The sequence below is a fragment of the Lissotriton helveticus genome, chromosome 2_2 (assembly GCF_964261635.1).
Source record: "Lissotriton helveticus chromosome 2_2, aLisHel1.1, whole genome shotgun sequence".
Classification (NCBI taxonomy): Eukaryota; Metazoa; Chordata; class Amphibia; order Caudata; family Salamandridae; genus Lissotriton; species Lissotriton helveticus.
This window is the reverse complement of record NC_136060.1, coordinates 13,070,922-13,090,478: the sequence shown is the minus strand read 5'-3', so window position 1 is coordinate 13,090,478 and position 19,557 is coordinate 13,070,922.

Here is a 19,557-nt window from a genome sequence, read left to right as displayed (position 1 = left end):
TTCACTGAAAAAACCATAGGTTATAGACCATATATAGTTAGGAATTTGCATTTACAAAACCTTGAAAATTCACTGAAAAAACCATAGGTTAGAGACCATATATAGTTAGCTGGACATTTTATTGACATGAAACCAATGAAATTCCATATATAGTTAGTTGCACTAACTATATATCGCGCACCCGCAATCCACTGCTGATGATGTCACATATTACATCATTCATGACATGGTCAGTGACATCACTGATGACATCACTGATGACATCTCAAATGACATCACTGATGACATCTCAAATGACATCACTGATGACATCATCTAGTGTCTGTGTGTTTTTGTAAAGTTTAAATATGTTTTACATATTGAAGAATGAGTGGATGTATGGAAGACTGAGTGTGTGTGTGGCTGGCTGGGAGGTGTGTGATTCTGTGCATATCAATGTGTACTTGTATCAGTGATTGTATAAGAGAGTAAGTATGTGTTAGTATATGTGTGAAAAGTATGGTGTTCTGTGTTTAACTGTATAGATGAGGAAATCGAAGTGTGATTGATTCTTCACAGGACTGACTAGGTGTATGAGTGCATATGATAGTGTTGTAATAATGAGTGACTGTATGTATGAGTGATTGTATGGGTGAATGAGTGAATGTGTGTGTAGACGTAGGAATCAGTGAGTGCGTATGTAGTAACTGGTATTGGTGTGTCATGATGTCATCAGTGATGTCATTTGAGATGTCATCAGTGATGTCATTTGAGATGTCATCAGTGATGTCATCAGTGATGTCACTGAAGTATGGTGTTCTGTGTTTAACTGTATAGATGAGGAAATGGAAGTGTGATTGATTCTTTACAGGACTGACTAGGTGTGTGAGTAACTCTATGGATGAGTGGCAGTGTGTGAGTGTCTGCATAGGTGTATGAGTGCATATGATAGTGTTGTAATAATGAGTGACTGTATGTATGAGTGATTGTATGGGTGAATGAGTGAATGTGTGTGTAGACGTAGGAATCAGTGAGTGCGTATGTAGTAACTGGTATTGGTGTGTCATGATGTCATCAGTGATGTCATTTGAGATGTCATCAGTGATGTCATCAGTGATGTCATTTGAGATGTCATCAGTGATGTCATCAGTGATGTCACTGACCATGTCATGAATGATGTAATATGTGACATCATCAGCAGTGGATTGCAGGTGCGCGATATATAGTTAGTGCAACTAACTATATATGGAATTTCATTGGTTTCATGTCAATAAAATGTCCAGCTAACTATATATGGTCTCTAACCTATGGTTTTTTCAGTGAATTTTCAAGGTTTTGTAAATGCAAATTCCTAACTATATATGGTCTATAACCTATGGTTTTTCAGTGAATTTCATTGGTTTTTTAAAAGCTAATATCTATAGCTGTAAAATATATTCTTTATTACGTGACGTATCACGTAGCCACGTGAGACGCCTCATGACGTGTCGCATAACCGTGACGTATCGGCTCTGCAGCGCAAACAAAACCCGTAACGTAAGCGTGCCGGAGCACGCTTACAGATATATATATTTTTTTTAACCTTAATTAGACAAAATCCACACGTGCACATATCTTGAGGTCTTGCAAAGACACATCAAACAAACAGTCCCTACAATTTTGCCAAGTTTGCTGGAAATCTATTCCCTTAATTTTTTTTTTACTGTTTCTCTTGTTTTTCCCCTTGTTACGCTTACCGGGACGCTACCCGGTACGCGAACCGGACGCTCCAAAAACACAAGATGGCGGACTCCCGTTACGCTGCCGGTTAGCTGCCCGGTTCGCGTACCGGGAAGCGCCTCTACCGCGAAAAATCACGGGGGACTTTAATATCCCCCTCATCAATCCTAGGGGGTCAGGAGGGGTTTACCTTGCCCCCTTTCCTTCATTTCCCCCTTCTTTTTTCACCACATCTTGTCTCTCGAACCTACCGAGAGACAAGATGGCGGCCGCTCCGGACTGTTTACAACGTTGACAGCTACGCTGCCGGTTAGCTGCCCGGTTAGCTGCCCGGTGAGCTGCCCGTTTCGCGTACCGGGACGCGCCTCTACGGCGTAAAATCGCAAAAAAAATTTTTTTTTAATTTTTTGCCCCGCGGGCTACTTTAATATCCCCCTCATCAATCCTAGGGGGTCAGGAGTGGTCTACCTTGCCCCCTTTCCTTCATTTCCCCCTTCGTTTTTCACCACATCTTGTCTCTCGATCGTACCGAGAGACAAGATGGCGGCCGCTCCGGACTGTTTAGAATGTTGACAGACACCGGAGAGCCAATCAGCTTCGCGAAGTTCCGTTACGCGTCAGGTACGCGAACCGGGGCGCTAACCGGAGCGCTGTCACAGATATATATATTTTTTTAAACGTTAATTTCTCAAAATCCACTGGAGCACATATATTGAGACATAGCAAAGGCACGTCGGGCAAACCATATCTACAATTTTGCCAAGTTTCATGTAAATCTATTCAGCCGTTCGAGCTAAAAGTGAGTCCAACCGCCCTATGGAAAAATGAATTGGAAAAACGCGTTTTGGGACCCCCCTTTTTTCTCGGGCCCCCCTTGACGAAACCCCCCCAAATTTTCAGGGGCTGCTCAGAAACAAAATGTGCCATTTTCCTGAACATTTCAGCCAATTCCGTCCACAAACGCCAAAGTTATTAGACATAGAATTTTCAGAAATCCCATAGAGAAAAAATCCTAACTATATATACCCACTGGCTATCGCCAGTAGGTAATATACATATATAAACATATATAATCTGCATATCTATATAAATATAAATGCATGCATACATATACATATATGCATACATATGCATGTTATTTACATGAAAGTTTTAAATACACTAATAAAAGCAAAGCTAAAAAGCCACCTCATTACAAACAGAATGGCTTTAACTTAAACAAGGGCGAGATCTATTGCATTTTCAATGCTTGTTTACTTTGGTTCTATCAAGAAGGCATTCAGATGTGTCACACATTTGCCATGAATTCTGAATGTTAGCACTCTAGTTGCTCATTAGATCACTGTAGTAAAGCTAGTGCTCACCAGGGAAGTCTGCTGCTAATCATGGTTTGCAGCCATTTTCCCGCATTTTTTATCCCGCAGACTTTCAGTCCGCATACCATTATCCCGCAAGGTCATTGACCTCGCATACCATTATCCCGCATTTTTTCAAAACGCATGTGCATTTATCGCGCATGCCTTTACAACGAATTACGTTTTAAAGGCATGTATGGTAAATGCATTTGCGTTGTGAAAACCACGATGACGAGAGAGGTAAGTGGGTTTGTGTTAATTTTTTCGTGGGTTAGTGATTGTGTAGTGTAGTGTAGTGTTGTGTAGTGTAGTGTTGTGTTAGTGTAGTGTAGAGTTGTGGTGGTTGTTTAGTGTAGGGTCATGCTGGGGGTAGTGTTTTAGGGTTTAGGGTTGTGTTGTAGTGTTTGCGTAGTGTAGGGTCATGCTGGGGGTAGTGTTTTAGGGTTTAGGGTAGTGTTGTAGTGTTTGCGTAGTGTAGGGTCATGCTGGGGGTAGTGTTTTAGGGTTTAGGGTTGTGTTGTAGTGTTTGCGTAGTGTAGGGTCATGCTGGGGCTAGTGTTTTAGGGTTTCATGGTAGTGTTGTAGTGTTTGCGTAGTGTAGGGTCATGCTGGGCGTAGTGTTGTAGGGTTTAGGATAGTGTTGTAGTGTTTGCGTAGTGTAGGGCCATGCTGGGGGTAGTGTTTTAGGGTTTTGGGTAGTGTTGTAGTGTTTGCGTAGTGTAGGGTCATGCTGGGGTGTAGTATTTTAGGGTTTAGGGTAGTGTTGTAGTGTTTGCGTAGTGTAGGGTCATGCTGGGGGTAGTGTTTTAGGGTTTTGGGTAGTGTTGTAGTGTTTGCGTAGTGTAGGGTCATGCTGGGGGTAGTGTTTTAGGGTTTTGGGTAGTGTTGTAGTGTTTGCGTAGTGTAGGATCATGCTGGGGTGTAGTGTTTTAGGGTTTTGGGTAGTGTTGTAGTGTTTGCGTAGTGTAGGGTCATGCTGGGGTGTAGTGTTTTAGGGTTTTGGGTAGTGTTGTAGTGTTTGCGTAGTGTAGAGTCATGCTGGGGGTAGTGTTTTAGGGTTTTGGGTAGTGTTGTAGTGTTTGCATAGTGTAGGGTCATGCTGGGGGTAGTGTTTTAGGGTTTTGGGTAGTGTTGTAGTGTTTGCGTAGTGTAGGGTCATGCTGGGGGGGTAGTGTTTTAGGGTTTTGGGTAGTGTTGTAGTGTTTGCGTAGTGTAGGGTCATGCTGGGGGTAGTGTTTTAGGTTTTTGGGTAGTGTTGTAGTGTTTGCGTAGTGTAGGGTTATGCTGGGGGTAGTGTTTTAGGGTTTAGGGTAGTGTTGTAGTGTTTGCGTAGTGTAGGGTCATGCTGGGGGTAGTGTTTTAGGGTTTAGGGTAGTGTTGTAGTGTTTGCGTAGTGTAGGGTCATGCTGGGGGTAGTGTTTTAGGGTTTAGGGTAGTGTTGTAGTGTTTGCGTAGTGTAGGGTCATGCTGGGGTGTAGTGTTTTAGGGTTTTGGGTAGTGTTGTAGTGTTTGCGTAGTGTAGGGTCATGCTGGGGGTAGTGTTTTAGGGTTTAGGGTAGTGTTGTAGGGTTTGCGTAGTGTAGGGTCATGCTGGGGTGTAGTGTTTTAGGGTTTTGGGTAGTGTTGTAGTGTTTGCGTAGTGTAGGGTCATGCTGGGGGTAGTGTTTTAGGGTTTAGGGTAGTGTTGTAGTGTTTGCGTAGTGTAGGGTCATGCTGGGGGTAGTGTTTTAGGGTTTAGGGTTGTGTTGTAGTGTTTGCGTAGTGTAGGGTCGTGCTGGGGGTAGTGTTTTAGGGTTTAGGGTTGTGTTGTAGTGTTTGTGTAGTGTAGGGTCATGCTGGGGGTAGTGTTTTAGGGTTTAGGGTAGTGTTGTAGTGTTTGCGTAGTGTAGGGTCATGCTGGGGTGTAGTGTTTTAGGGTTTTGGGTAGTGTTGTAGTGTTTGCGTAGTGTAGGGTCATGCTGGGGGTAGTGTTTTAGGGTTTAGGGTAGTGTTGTAGTGTTTGCGTAGTGTAGGGTCATGCTGGGGGTAGTGTTTTAGGGTTTAGGGTTGTGTTGTAGTGTTTGCGTAGTGTAGGGTCGTGCTGGGGGTAGTGTTTTAGGGTTTAGGGTTGTGTTGTAGTGTTTGTGTAGTGTAGGGTCATGCTGGGGGTAGTGTTTTAGGGTTTAGGGTAGTGTTGTAGTGTTTGCGTAGTGTAGGGTCATGCTGGGGTGTAGTGTTTTAGGGTTTTGGGTAGTGTTGTAGTGTTTGCGTAGTGTAGGGTCATGCTGGGGGTAGTGTTTTAGGGTTTAGGGTTGTGTTGTAGTGTTTGCGTAGTGTAGGGTCATGCTGGGGCTAGTGTTTTAGGGTTTTATGGTAGTGTTGTAGTGTTTGCGTAGTGTAGGGTCATGCTGGGCGTAGTGTTTTAGGGTTTAGGATAGTGTTGTAGTGTTTGCGTAGTGTAGGGTCATGCTGGGCGTAGTGTTTTAGGGTTTAGGATAGTGTTGTAGTGTTTGCGTAGTGTAGGGCCATGCTGGGGGTAGTGTTTTAGGGTTTTGGGTAGTGTTGTAGTGTTTGCGTAGTGTAGGGTCATGCTGGGGTGTAGTGTTTTAGGGTTTTGGGTAGTGTTGTAGTGTTTGCGTAGTGTAGGGTCATGCTGGGGTGTAGTGTTTTAGGGTTTTGGGTAGTGTTGTAGTGTTTGCGTAGTGTAGAGTCATGCTGGGGGTAGTGTTTTAGGGTTTTGGGTAGTGTTGTAGTGTTTGCATAGTGTAGGGTCATGCTGGGGGGTAGTGTTTTAGGGTTTTGGGTAGTGTTGTAGTGTTTGCGTAGTGTAGGGTCATGCTGGGGGTAGTGTTTTAGTGTTTTGGGTAGTGTTGTAGTGTTTGCGTTGTGTAGGGTCATGCTGGGGGTAGTGTTTTAGGGTTTAGGGTAGTGTTGTAGTGTTTGCGTAGTGTAGGGTCATGCTGGGGGGGTGTAGCACGGTTACAACAAATTTTTTACAACGCACTACCATTACATCGCAACTTTTACCACGCAAACCATTACAACGCAATGCGCTGGGGGGCGCTCTAGGATAGGGAATGTATTTAATATACTATCCAACACCTTCCCTGCTATCCACGGGGACTGGAGTTGGAATAGTAAATTAAATAATTCACTATCCAGCGCCTAAAAGCATTATGCGTTGTAATGGACTGCATGGTAAAAAACGCGTTGTAAAGGCATGCGTGGTAAAAGCATGCGTTGTAGTGACACCAATCCTGCTGGGGGTAGTGTTTTAGGGTTTAGGGTAGTGTTGTAGTGTTTGCGTAGTGTAGGGTCATGCTGGGGGTAGTGTTTTAGGGTTTAGGGTAGTGTTGTAGTGTTTGCGTAGTGTAGGGTCATGCTGGGGGTAGTGTTTTAGGATTTAGGGTAGTGTTGTAGTGTTTGCGTAGTGTAGGGTCATGCTGGGGTGTAGTGTTTTAGGGTTTTGGGTAGTGTTGTAGTGTTTGCGTAGTGTAGGGTCATGCTGGGGGTAGTGTTTTAGGGTTTAGGGTAGTGTTGTAGGGTTTGCGTAGTGTAGGGTCATGCTGGGGTGTAGTGTTTTAGGGTTTTGGGTAGTGTTGTAGTGTTTGCGTAGTGTAGGGTCATGCTGGGGGTAGTGTTTTAGGGTTTAGGGTAGTGTTGTAGTGTTTGCGTAGTGTAGGGTCATACTGGGGGTAGTGTTTTAGGGTTTAGGGTTGTGTTGTAGTGTTTGCGTAGTGTAGGGTCGTGCTGGGGGTAGTGTTTTAGGGTTTAGGGTTGTGTTGTAGTGTTTGTGTAGTGTAGGGTCATGCTGGGGGTAGTGTTTTAGGGTTTAGGGTAGTGTTGTAGTGTTTGCGTAGTGTAGGGTCATGCTGGGGTGTAGTGTTTTAGGGTTTTGGGTAGTGTTGTAATTTTTGCGTAGTGTAGGGTCATGCTGAGGGTAGTGTTTTAGGGTTTAGGGTAGTGTTGTAGTGTTTGTGTAGTGTAGGGTCATGCTGGGGGTAGTGTTTTAGGGTTTAGGGTAGTGTTGTACTGTTTGTGTAGTGTAGGGTCATGCTGGGGGTAGTGTATTAGGGTTTAGGGTAGTTTAGTTGTTTAGTGTATGCTAAAGGCATATTCGTTCTAAAAGTTTTCGTTATTTTAATTTGCGGCCTAATAGTACATGCGGGATTTTTTTTGCCGACTGATGGTATGCGGGATTTCGTCATATATTCGCTAATCATACTTTCTATGGCAAAATGAACCCCCTCATTTTGTTCCTTTTTAAATTAAATGTTTTAAGAGTTACCACTTTATTCCAATCAAGATGGCTTCAGGTGTGCCATACCTTTGTAATAAGTAGGACTGTTAGCACTCTAGTTGTTCTTTAGAACACTCTGGGACATTCTGTCATTGGGCTATAGTTGGGCTACATCTGGCTGATATTTGGGCTACATTTGTTTTTTTTTGTCTCTGGTGGCCATCTTTGGGCTACATTGGGCTACATTGGGCTACATTGGGCTACATTTGGGCTCCAACATATATATAGCCCAATGTAGCCCAATATATATTTTTCAAAGTTAATTTTCGTAAAAACCACTGGAGCCTATATCTTGAGACATAGCAAAGGCACATCGGGCTACCAGTCCCTACAATTTTGCCAAGTTTGGTGTAAATCCATTCAGCCGTTCCGGAATAAAAGTGATGCCAACCGCCCTATGGAAAATTGCATGGGAAAAACACGTTTTGGGACCCCCCTTTTTTCTCGGCCCCCCCTTGACGAAACCCCCCCAAATTTTCAGGGGCTGCTCAAAAACAAAATGTTCCATTTTCCTGAAAATTTCAGCCAATTCTGTCCTCAAACGCCAAAGTTATTCGACATAGAATTTTCAAAAATCCCATAGGAAAAAAATCCTAACTATATATACCTACTGGCTATCGCCAGTAGGTAATATATAGATATATATGTATATGTCCAAAACTAGGTTGCCAAACGAACAACAGGAGGGGCACACACAGGAAAAGATTTGGCTACTCTTTTAATGAAAGCCTGCAGTTGAATAACAGCAGAAAGCACGGCTTATTTTCAAAGTCCTGCCTGACGCGTTTCATTTCTTTAAACTTCCTCAGAGGCTAGGGACTGCAAGCGTGCACACACACCTGTTGCGGGGCACTCCTTAAATTTCTCCAAACCAGCACATTGTGGGCGTGGCCGTGTGAACGGCATTCTGGTCATGGTAGTGTCCTCGCTCTTCCTCCAGTGAGTTGGTGTGCCCACGATGCCAAATAAATGAAATAGAACCCAAGTGGGGTGCAGTATTCTTTCTGTGCATTTCAAATGTCCAATTACTGCTTTCATTCCGCCTTCCTGTTCCCTTCGTGAAAGGACGCCAGCCGGCGTCGTCTCGGGTCTGTCATGAACAGCAGGGCTCCATCCACGGCCTTGGCTGGCCGTCATAAATCCAAAACTAGGTTGCCAAACGAACAACAGGAGGGGCCCACACAGGAAAAGATTTGGCTACTCTTTTAATGAAAGCCTGCAGTTGAATAACAGCAGAAAGCACGGCTTATTTTCAAAGTCCAGCCTGACGCGTGTCATTTCTTCAAACTTCCTCAGAGGCTAGGGACTGCAAGCGTGCGCACACACCTGTTGCGGGGCACTCCTTAAATTTCTCCAAACCAGCACATTGTGGGCGTGGCCGTGTGAACGGCATTCTGGTCATGGTAGTGTCCTCGCTCTTCCTCCAGTGAGTTGGTGTGCCCACGTTGCCAAATAAATGAAATAAAACCCAAGTGGGGTGCAGTATTCTTTCTGTGCATTTCAAATGTCCAATTACTGCTTTCATTCCGCCTTCCTGTTCCCTTCGTGAAAGGACGCCAGCCGGCGTCGTCTCGGGTCTGTCATGAACAGCAGGGCTCCATCCACAGCCTTGGCAGGCCGTCATTAATCCAAAACTAGGTTGCCAAACGAACAACAGGAGGGGCCCACACAGGAAAAGATTCGGCTACTCTTTTAAAGAAAGCCTGCAGTTGAATAACAGCAGAAAGCACAGCTTATTTTCAAAGTCCAGCCTGACGCGTTTCATTTCTTCAAACTTCCTCAGAGGCTAGGGACTGCAAGCGTGCGCACACACCTGTTGCGGGGCACTCCTTAAATTTCTCCAAACCAGCACATTGTGGGCGTGGCCGTGTGAACGGCATTCTGGTCATGGTAGTGTCCTCGCTCTTCCTCCAGTGAGTTGGTGTGCCCACGTTGCCAAATAAATGAAATAAAACCCAAGTGGGGTGCAGTATTTTTTCTGTGCATTTCAAATGTCCAATTACTGCTTTCATTCCGCCTTCCTGTTCCCTTCATGAAAGGACGCCAGCCGGCGTCGTCTCGGGTCTGTCATGAACAGCAGGGCTCCATCCACGGCTTTGGCTGGCCGTCATAAATCCAAAACTAGGTTGCCAAACGAACAACAGGAGGGGCCCACACAGGAAAAGATTTGGCTACTCTTTTAATGAAAGCCTGCAGTTGAATAACAGCAGAAAGCACGGCTTATTTTCAAAGTCCAGCCTGACGCGTTTCATTTCTTCAAACTTCCTCAGAGGCTAGGGACTGCAAGCGTGCGCACACACCTGTTGCGGGGCACTCCTTAAATTTCTCCAAACCAGCACATTGTGGGCGTGGCCGTGTGAACGGCATTCTGGTCATGGTAGTGTCCTCGCTCTTCCTCCAGTGAGTTGCTGTGCCCACGTTGCCAAATAAATGAAATAAAACCCAAGTGGGGTGCAGTATTCTTTCTGTGCATTTCAAATGTCCAATTACTGCTTTCATTCAGCCTTCCTGTTCCCTTCGTGAAAGGACGCCGGCCGGCGTCGTCTCGGGTCTGTCATGAACAGCAGGGCTCCATCCACGGCCTTGGCTGGCCGTCATAAATCCAAAGCTAGGTTGCCAAACAAACAACAGGAGGGGCCCACACAGGAAAAGATTTGGCTACTCTTTTAATGAAAGCCTGCAGTTGAATAACAGCAGAAAGCACGGCTTATTTTCAAAGTCCAGCCTGACGCGTTTCATTTCTTCAAACTTCCTCAGAGGCTAGGGACTGCAAGCGTGCGCACACACCTGTTGCGGGGCACTCCTTAAGTTTCTCCAAACCAGCACATTGTGGGCGTGGCCGTGTGAACGGCATTCTGGTCTTGGTAGTGTCCTCGCTCTTCCTCCAGTGAGTTGGTGTGCCCACGTTGCCAAATAAATGAAATAAAACCCAAGTGGGGTGCAGTATTCTTTCTGTGCATTTCAAATGTCCAATTACTGCTTTCATTCCGCCTTCCTGTTCCCTTCGTGAAAGGACGCCAGCCGGCGTCGTCTCGGGTCTGTCATGAACAGCAGGGCTCCATCCACGGCCTTGGCTGGCCGTCATAAATCCAAAACTAGGTTGCCAAACGAACAACAGGAGGGGCCCACACAGGAAAAGATTTGGCTACTCTTTTAATGAAATCCTGCAGTTGAATAACAGCAGAAAGCACGGCTTTTTTTCAAAGTCCAGCCTGACGCGTTTCATTTCTTCAAACTTCCTCAGAGGCTAGGGACTGCAAGCGTGCGCACACACCTGTTGCGGGGCACTCCTTAAATTTCTCCAAACCAGCACATTGTGGGTGTGGCCGTGTGAACGGCATTCTGGTCATGGTAGTGTCCTCGCTCTTCCTCCAGTGAGTTGCTGTGCCCACGTTGCCAAATAAATTAAATAAAACCCAAGTGGGGTGCAGTATTCTTTCTGTGCATTTCAAATGTCCAATTACTGCTTTCATTCCGCCTTCCTGTTCCCTTCGTGAAAGGACGCCAGCCGGCATCGTCTCGGGTCTGTCATGAACAGCAGGGCTCCATCCACGGCCTTGGCTGGCCGTCATAAATCCAAAACTAGGTTGTCAAACGAACAACAGGAGGGGCCCACACAGGAAAAGATTTGGCTACTCTTTTAATGAAAGCCTGCAGTTGAATATCAGCAGAAAGCACGGCTTATTTTCAAAGTCCAGCCTGACGCGTTTCATTTCTTCAAACTTCCTCAGAGGCTAGGGACTGCAAGCGCACACACCTGTTGCGGGGCACTCCTTAAATTTCTCCAAACCAGCACATTGTGGGCGTGGCCGTGTGAACGGCATTCTGGTCATGGTAGTGTCCTCGCTCTTCCTCCTGTGAGTTGGTGTGCCCACGTTGCCAAATAAATGAAATAAAACCCAATATATATATATATATATATTCACTGAAAACACCATAGGTTATAGACCATATATAGTTAGGAATTAGCATTTAAAAAACCTTATTTTACTCACACAAAACCATTGAAATTCCATATATAGTTAGTTGCACTAACTATATATCGCGCACCCGTAATCCACTGCTGATGATGTCACATATTACATCATTCATGACATGGTCAGTGACATCACTGATGACATCACTGATGACATCTCAAATGACATCACTGATGACATCACTGATGACATCTCAAATGACATCACTGATGACAACATCCAGTGATTATGTGTTTCTGTAAAGTTTAAATATGTTTTACATATTGAAGAATGAGTGGATGTATAAGTGTCTGAATGAAGGTTTTAGTAGGTGCGTGATTGACTGTATGAGTGAGTGATTAAATGCGTCTTACTAAATGCACGGGTTAGTGACTAAACTGTCTGAAAGTGTGCATCAGCATGTCTGTTGTTGTGCAAGCTGCTGCATGTGTTGATCAGTAGCTATATAAGTAGCTATATGGGTTATTGATTGGTTGCACAAGTATTTGTATGGGAGACTGAGTGTGTGTATGACTGGCTGGGAGGTGTGTGACTCTGTGCAGATCAATGTGTACTTGTATCAGTGATTCTATAAGAGAGTAAGTATGTGTTAGTATATGTTTTAAAATGTAAGGTACTCTATGTTTAACTGTGTAGATTAGAAAATGGAACTGTGATTGATTCTTTACAGGACTGACTAGGTGTGTGAGTAACTCCATGGATGAGTGGCAGAGTGTGAGTGTCTGTATAGGTGTATGAGTGCATATGATAGTGTTGTAAAGATGAGTGATTGTATGTATGAATGATTGTATGGGTGAATGAGTGAATGTGTGTGTAGACCTAGGAATCAGTGAGTGCGTATGTAGTAACTAGTATTGGTGTGTCAATGGTTTCAAAAATTATACTCTGTATTTAACACTGGGTGTAACAGAGGTTATATTAAAGTGTGAGGAGATGCATTGTATTGTCACATTAATGATATCATCATTGATGTGACCATTGATGTCAAATGAGATATCATCAGTGATGTCATTTGAGATGTCATCAGTGATGTCATCAGTGATGTCACTGACCATGTCATGAATGATGTAATATGTGACATCATCAGCAGTGGATTACGGGTGCGCGATATATAGTTAGTGCAACTAACTATATATGGAATTTCAATGGTTTTGTGTGAGTAAAATAAGGTTTTTTAAATGCTAATTCCTAACTATATATGGTCTATAACCTATGGTTTTTTCAGTGAATTTTCAAGGTTTTGTAAATGCTAATTCCTAACTATATATGGTCTATAACCTATGGTTTTTTCTGTGAATTTCATTGGTTTTTTAACAGCTAATATCTGTAGCTGTAAAATGTATTCTTCTTTAAATCCAAAAATATATTTTATATGTTTATGAATAATTTTTTTTTTTAAATATTTTTTTTTCTTCGTTCCCGCTTCGCGAATCGGGAAGCTTCCCGTTAGCTGACCTTGATGCCGCGAAATAGACCGCGAGCCGGTAAACGTTTCTTTACCGCAACTGCCGCGTTAGAAAACAACATCGTGACGCCTCCCGTCCGCATGACGATTCGCGTTGTCGCGTGATACGTCATATGACGTGCTACGTTAGCGAACTCGTACGCTTACCGAGTCGCAAAGCACAGGTTTCTGGAAGCAAACCGGGAGGCCCTGCAAAGCGCGTAACGTAAACACAGCAGGTCATGTGACTTGGTAATAACACTTTTCATTGGTTCATTTCACTTTCGGTTTCCTAATGATGTAAGACTAGGTCATATGATCTAAAATGAACACTTTTCATTGGTTGAGAACTATTTTTTTTCCCAAATGGTGAAAATCCCTCCTTCTTTCCTCACTCTGACTTTCATCATTGTGAGAGAAAGACCCTTTGTTACCAGTGAGCAATGGCTTCTTTACTAGCTTCAGCTGGTGCTTCCCCACCACCTCCACCACATCCAAGGAAGAGTGGACCACCTGCTAAAGTTATAATTCAGCAAGAAGAGGAAGAAGAGGAACAGGACGACCTAGATAATCTCCCTATTATGGCCAGAAGATCTGTTGTACCGGAAGTAACGGGACCAGAGGGCAGGGAGATGGTGCCAAATATACAAACGAGATTTCTTGAAGTAAAACAAGTCTGCGTACATTGCAGTGGAATCATTTGCTACGCAGAAAGTAGCATCACTCTGATCAACAGAGCTATTAACAATCATGCTCATGTTTGTCCGAAACTCCCCAAACAATAAATTCTTTTTTTTGTTTTCTTCCTCCTGTTGAGCCCTTTACAATGAATCGTTTTCGTTGCCCCCTCCGAAAAAAAAACAAAAAAAATATAAAACTGTTCAGAAAAATTCAAAAAAAGTAAAAAAATGTTCAGAAAAATAATAAAAAAAATATAAAACAACAAAAACAATTTAAAAAAAAGTTCTTTTCAGAACTACCTCCCCGTTATAAAAAAATTGGTACAATATTTGCAACTGTGCCAACCTCTATTTCTCTTAGTTCGCTTCCCAGTTCGCTCCCCGGTACGCGAACCGGAAGCGAACCAAAAAATTTTTTTTTTAAAAAAGAACAGTAAGTATAAGGGAAGGAAACAGACAGTTATGTTAAAAGAAAGACAGCTATAGGGGAGTAAACTAGAGATACTATTACCCGTAATCCACTGCTGATGATGTCACATATTACATCATTCATGACATGCTCAGTGACATCATCAGCAGAGGATTGCGGGTAACAGTATCCCTAGTTTATTCCCTATAGCTGTGTTTCTTTTAACATAACTGTCTGTTTCCTTCCCTTATACTTACTGTTCTTTTAAAAAAAAAAATTTTAGATCTGTCAGAAACAGTGAAAGTAATGAAATATAAAAGACTACGTAGAATATGAGCACTGTATGCAACAACTTTGACACTGACAGAAGCCTCACCTTCTCCATGCCTCCTACACAGTTCTACATGTACATCATAAATGCAAACAGAACAGAATTAATTATACATGTTAAATGGTTTATTTTTGCTGTTCTCAGAATGTATCAAATTTCACTAAAACAGTGACTTGAAGGTATTCATCATATAACAGCGGGGAAAAAAAAACACAATCAAAATGATTGTGTTTAAAAAACCCATACATTACAAATCAGAATTCAGAACTCCTTAAAGTTAACTTACTTTCCATGACGGCCAAGGATGTCCTATGAACAGCTTACACTCTGTTGTGCTGTTATTACTTTCAACCCGCCACTTTCTGAAAGAAAACCTCCATCGTTTTCAAAAACATGTTACATACAATAAATGACTTCTCGCTCTCTACCACACGATTCCACAAGGCCAAATCGTGTCAGAGCCATGTATAACTCTTGGATTTCTTGTAAGCCAATCCCGTCTTTTCGCATTTCCGCAACTTTCAGAATTAAAATGTTGAAGATCATTTACACAATCCTGGACTAGTAATATCTTCCCCTTCTTGCTCAATCATGTTCTACATTTCCTATCACACTGATACTGCTTACTATGAAGCAGACTTACACTACCTTTACGACTAGTACAATTATTTAATTCTCTACATCACTTTTAATCACAAAGCAATGTAAAACAGTAGACAGCATTGCAGACTTACATTCCCTCTACTCCATGTTTTGATTCGCTGCTTCAATTAGCTTATAAAAAGAAATAGTTTTTCTGAACTCATTCAAAGTGCACGTATTTCTCAATAACGTCCAGTGTTATGGTAAAAAGTTATGTCTCTGTACTACACTTATCCTCAAGGCCAAATAGTGTAGGAGCCATGAGAACTTCTTGAAATTCCTCAGAGCACATCCCGAGATTCTTTCCCTAAAATTTTGGTTTTAAAAACACCAGGTAAGAGTTTTTAAGGTCATATGGCAATTTTTTTTTGAAAATTAAAACAGAATCATTGCAGAATGACCAGCCATTTCTACACTTTAAATAAGCTGTATAATGTCCTGATGTTATTGAAGGACCATCATGATATATAATTGCTACAGTTACAAAAGTCCTTCCTGATATTGACAACTGTGAAGCCACAAAATTTTTAATTAAAGTTGTCAATTTTGTTCCATCAGGCCTACATCGTTGGAACATTAAAATGACATACTGGCCATATGTTCGTATAAATAAAGTGGACATCATTTCAGATTTACATTGGCTACACTCCATGTTGTGATCAGCTGCTTTTACTAGCTTATTAAAAGAGACTGATTTACTGTCTGGCAAAGTTAAATATATAAATCTTTCTGAGTCTACACTAGTAGTAGCTGATACCCTACAGTTCTCGCAGTCATGCTGCCATTGATAAGAAAGCCCAAACAGGTGATCTACATCTACACCTTCATCATGCAATACATCAAGCATATACATTAAAAACTCCTGACAATCTTGCTGACTATTTTGAGAGAATTGTGTTTGGCCTGAACATCTGTCTAACAGATTTCGAATTTCAGACACACTTTCTATGTTTGTTCTATCAGTGCTACATTTCTCTAACACAGAATTTAACAAACTGCAAAATCTTTGATCCGAATTGACCACAATCTGTTCTTTTAAAGTTTCTAGAGAAAAGACAACATTAACCACTACATTAGCATAGCAGTTGACACCAGAACTGTTTTCAAATTGAAAACCAACAACATCTTCAACAGAATCCTTTTTGTTTCTGCTTATAATTTCAGGTTCATCAACTTTTCGTCTTTTTGCTACAACCTCCCCAGTATTGGTCACATTTCTTCGTTTCCGGCCTACCACACGTTTCTCAAACAAAGGATACTGAGGCAAATGTGGCGCATACTCTCTTCTCAACCTATTGTATTCCTTAACACAATCTAGATCCGCACAAATGTTTGTGACATCACACTCAATCAAGTACAATCCCGATAAAGTCCTAACTCGTGACAATGCCACATATGCCATACCCTCCTTGAACACAGAACTGCCAATATTCACCAATGCACAGTCTACACTTAAACCTTGCGATTTATGGATTGTCACCGCATATGCCAAGCAAACAGGAAACTGCTTACGACGAACATATAAGTCTTTTACAAGCAAAAATCTAGCAGAACAACGAGCAATTAGCTGTACTTCCTCAATGCCATCAAATTTAATTTTTAAAAATTCAATTCCATCTCTATTTCTGTATTTCACAAAATCAACAACATTACCCATTGATCCATTTACCAGACCTCTTTCAACATGTAAATTCCTTCTTAAAATTATACGGCAGTTCAAGCACACATTCAGAGTCTTTTCAAAACCCGCAGTTTTAGATATACTCTTCTCTAATGAATCCAATTTTGTTTTCAGATTCTCAGACAAAATAATTGTTGATCCCATATGCTCTACTCTGTCAATAGCTTCCAATTTCACAATCTCTTGCTTTTCTAAATGCAACATTTTGTTGTTGAATTTGGCACATTCTGCAAGAGTTGGCATCAAACATATTCCAGATTTTTTCTCAGTAACTTTCTGAAAAATATTCTCAGGCACAACATCTTCGTCTGGATATAAATTTGTCAGTAATCGTGCATGTAAAGCTTCTTTCCCATGCTCGGTCACTTTTCCAATTCTAACATCTTGTAGAATAGTCTTGTAAACTTCATCCTTTGCCTGACGCATATTTTCATGCAGTTCAGCATAATTGAAGTTTAACCATATATTGACGTTGCCAATACTCCCTAAGCACTTCCTGGTATCTTCATGCGTGAGCATTTTGAACACAGGTTGCCCTTTCACTGGTGTCAGCTGCAGAAGATCTCCAAAAACAATGATGTGTTTGCCACCAAATAACACATCATACTCTGTTTTGAGAACTTCTTGCATTCTCAAATGCACAAAGGCAAGCATGACATTGGAAACCATGCTTACTTCGTCAATGATAAGAAGTTTCATTTTCCTCAAGACTCTTGAAACTTCAAAACAAGCATCTCCAGATAGCTTGTGATATTCTAATTTGTTGTCATGCTCCACTGGCAGCATCAGTAAACGATGTAAAGTAATCCCTTTAATGTTATGTGCTGCCAGTCCAGTTGGAGCGGTGACAACACAAGACAGCGATGACTCTGTCCTTTCCTGCAAATAACATGAAATTGCTTTAATAAGGAAACTTTTTCCAGTTCCCGCTTCTCCACTCACGTACAGTCGGACAGGCTTCAACGACGTACATGAGCACTCTTTCTTGTCATGACTTAATCCATGATCAATTTGCATGGTAAGTTCGTCATATATTTTCCTCTGCTCAACGTTGAGTTGTCTTTCCAACTCTTCTAAGTTAACCGCATCCTCCTGAGCATGTGCCATGGCTCTTTCCACTTCATTCATAGCAGTGGCAGCTTCATTTTCGATAAGAGGTCCTCCTAGTGGATCCTGACTCAATGAAGCAGAACTCTGACTGTCCTGAGAACTGTCTCTGGCAATCTCGGCTGCAATCGTTGCTTCCTGCTCAATTTCCACATTCAACATTTCTACATATTTGGAAAAAGCAGGACATTCTATGGTCTCCTTGGCAGCATTGAAAGAGTCTTCGTAACAGAGGAAATCTCCAAGCAGTTCCTCTTCTGCACGCCAAGGCTTAACAAGTTGCAAAAGTGCTAAATAGAAAAACTCCTTTTTTTCAGGAGATTCGCCACTCAATTTTCGATGGTTTATCAAGTGGCATTTTCTTTGCTTGACCAGACATCCCTCACTTCCTATTACAGCATACACTCCTTTCTCAGTATCTTCTTTGATGTTCCTCTTGAATATGTAATTTTGCAGAACCTCATACAGACAAACATTCTCGAGGTGACTGCTTCGATTTGGATAATATGTATCCAACATGTTGCTCTTCAAAATGTCGGTACTGTTTGGCTCCTTTTCCGCCAAATACTCAATTTCCCGCACAGGTTTCAGAACTCGATTACGCGTTGCAGCAAGACCAACACTCGCCCAAACGATACTCCTGGACTTGGCATAGAGACTTGCTGAAGACAACCGGTCAGAACATTCGTAAGCTCCGATTTCTCGATGCGACAACATCTTCAGACTGAAACTGTACAACTTCTTGCTGAGGCTCTTTTCATGGGAAATGTCCTCCCACATATCCTTCAATTCTGTCTTCTCTTTTTTGGTGATGTAAGATGTCACATACCTAGCCACAGCCATACAGTTATCAGCCACAAACTGTATATCCATGTTAGCATTCCACATGGACAAAATCACCGGGTTGTAGTCGTTGATGTACTTAGACTCTTCGTTCCTCTTCAAATTGTATGTGTTTTTAGGTGATTTCTTCATCACATTATGTCGCAGCGAAGACATCAAACTGTTCACTCTTCCTTTAGAAATCACCGATCGTGGAAAGCCGAAACGACATTTGGTGTAGAACTTGTCTTTGTTCCGGAATTTACGACGACAGTACTTTCCACATCGATGGCTTTGGAAACGTAGAACTTTTTCTCTTAGGCTTTTTTTCTCCTTTGCGTTTGGAACAGCACACGTAGAATACTGTTCTATGAAACTCATCACTGAGTCGTCTGCATCCGTTCCAAATTTAGGTGCATCCTTGATCCACAGCAACATATGTATATGAGGAGCACCTCTTGCTTGGTACTCCTTCCTCCAGAAGAAATCCAACACCTCTCCAAGAGGTGGATTCTTCTTATTCATGATGAAAGACATCATACCTTCAAATCTATGATTGAAGTACCTACATACATTGACTGGATCCAAAGAGCACAGTTCTCCGGGTGTCTTGAATTCGATGTTTTCTACGTTAGCATTTGCCTCTCGTAGAAATTCAAGTAAGTCTTCCCAGCCATACTCAGCACAGCTCAAAGTGAGGAACCATGTGGGAGTTCCTAAGTTCCTCAGCATACATTTTAAATCACCATGACGACGGTACCAGTACTCATTAGTACCACGCTGACACGCCATGAGATTAATCAGGTGAGAATCCAAAATACTGTCTTGGACATTGACTTTATCCATAAAGTCACTTGCCGAGATGTTTTGCATGTGTATACCACTTTTCAAGATGTGGTTCACTGCATATGACAGTCCAGACAGATCGCTTTCAAACAGGAGATGAAACAAATAAGGAATGCATTGTCGAAACCTAGGATCTCCTGCATACAATCGCAAAGTCCGGTATTCAGAAGCAGGAATTTGATGAGGTCGCTCATCATATCTTCCTCCCTGACCTGTTGGAAAAAGCTGTGGGAAACACCGAGCTTCCAAACTTTCCTGCCAAACACTAATGGGACTCCCTTTCGCT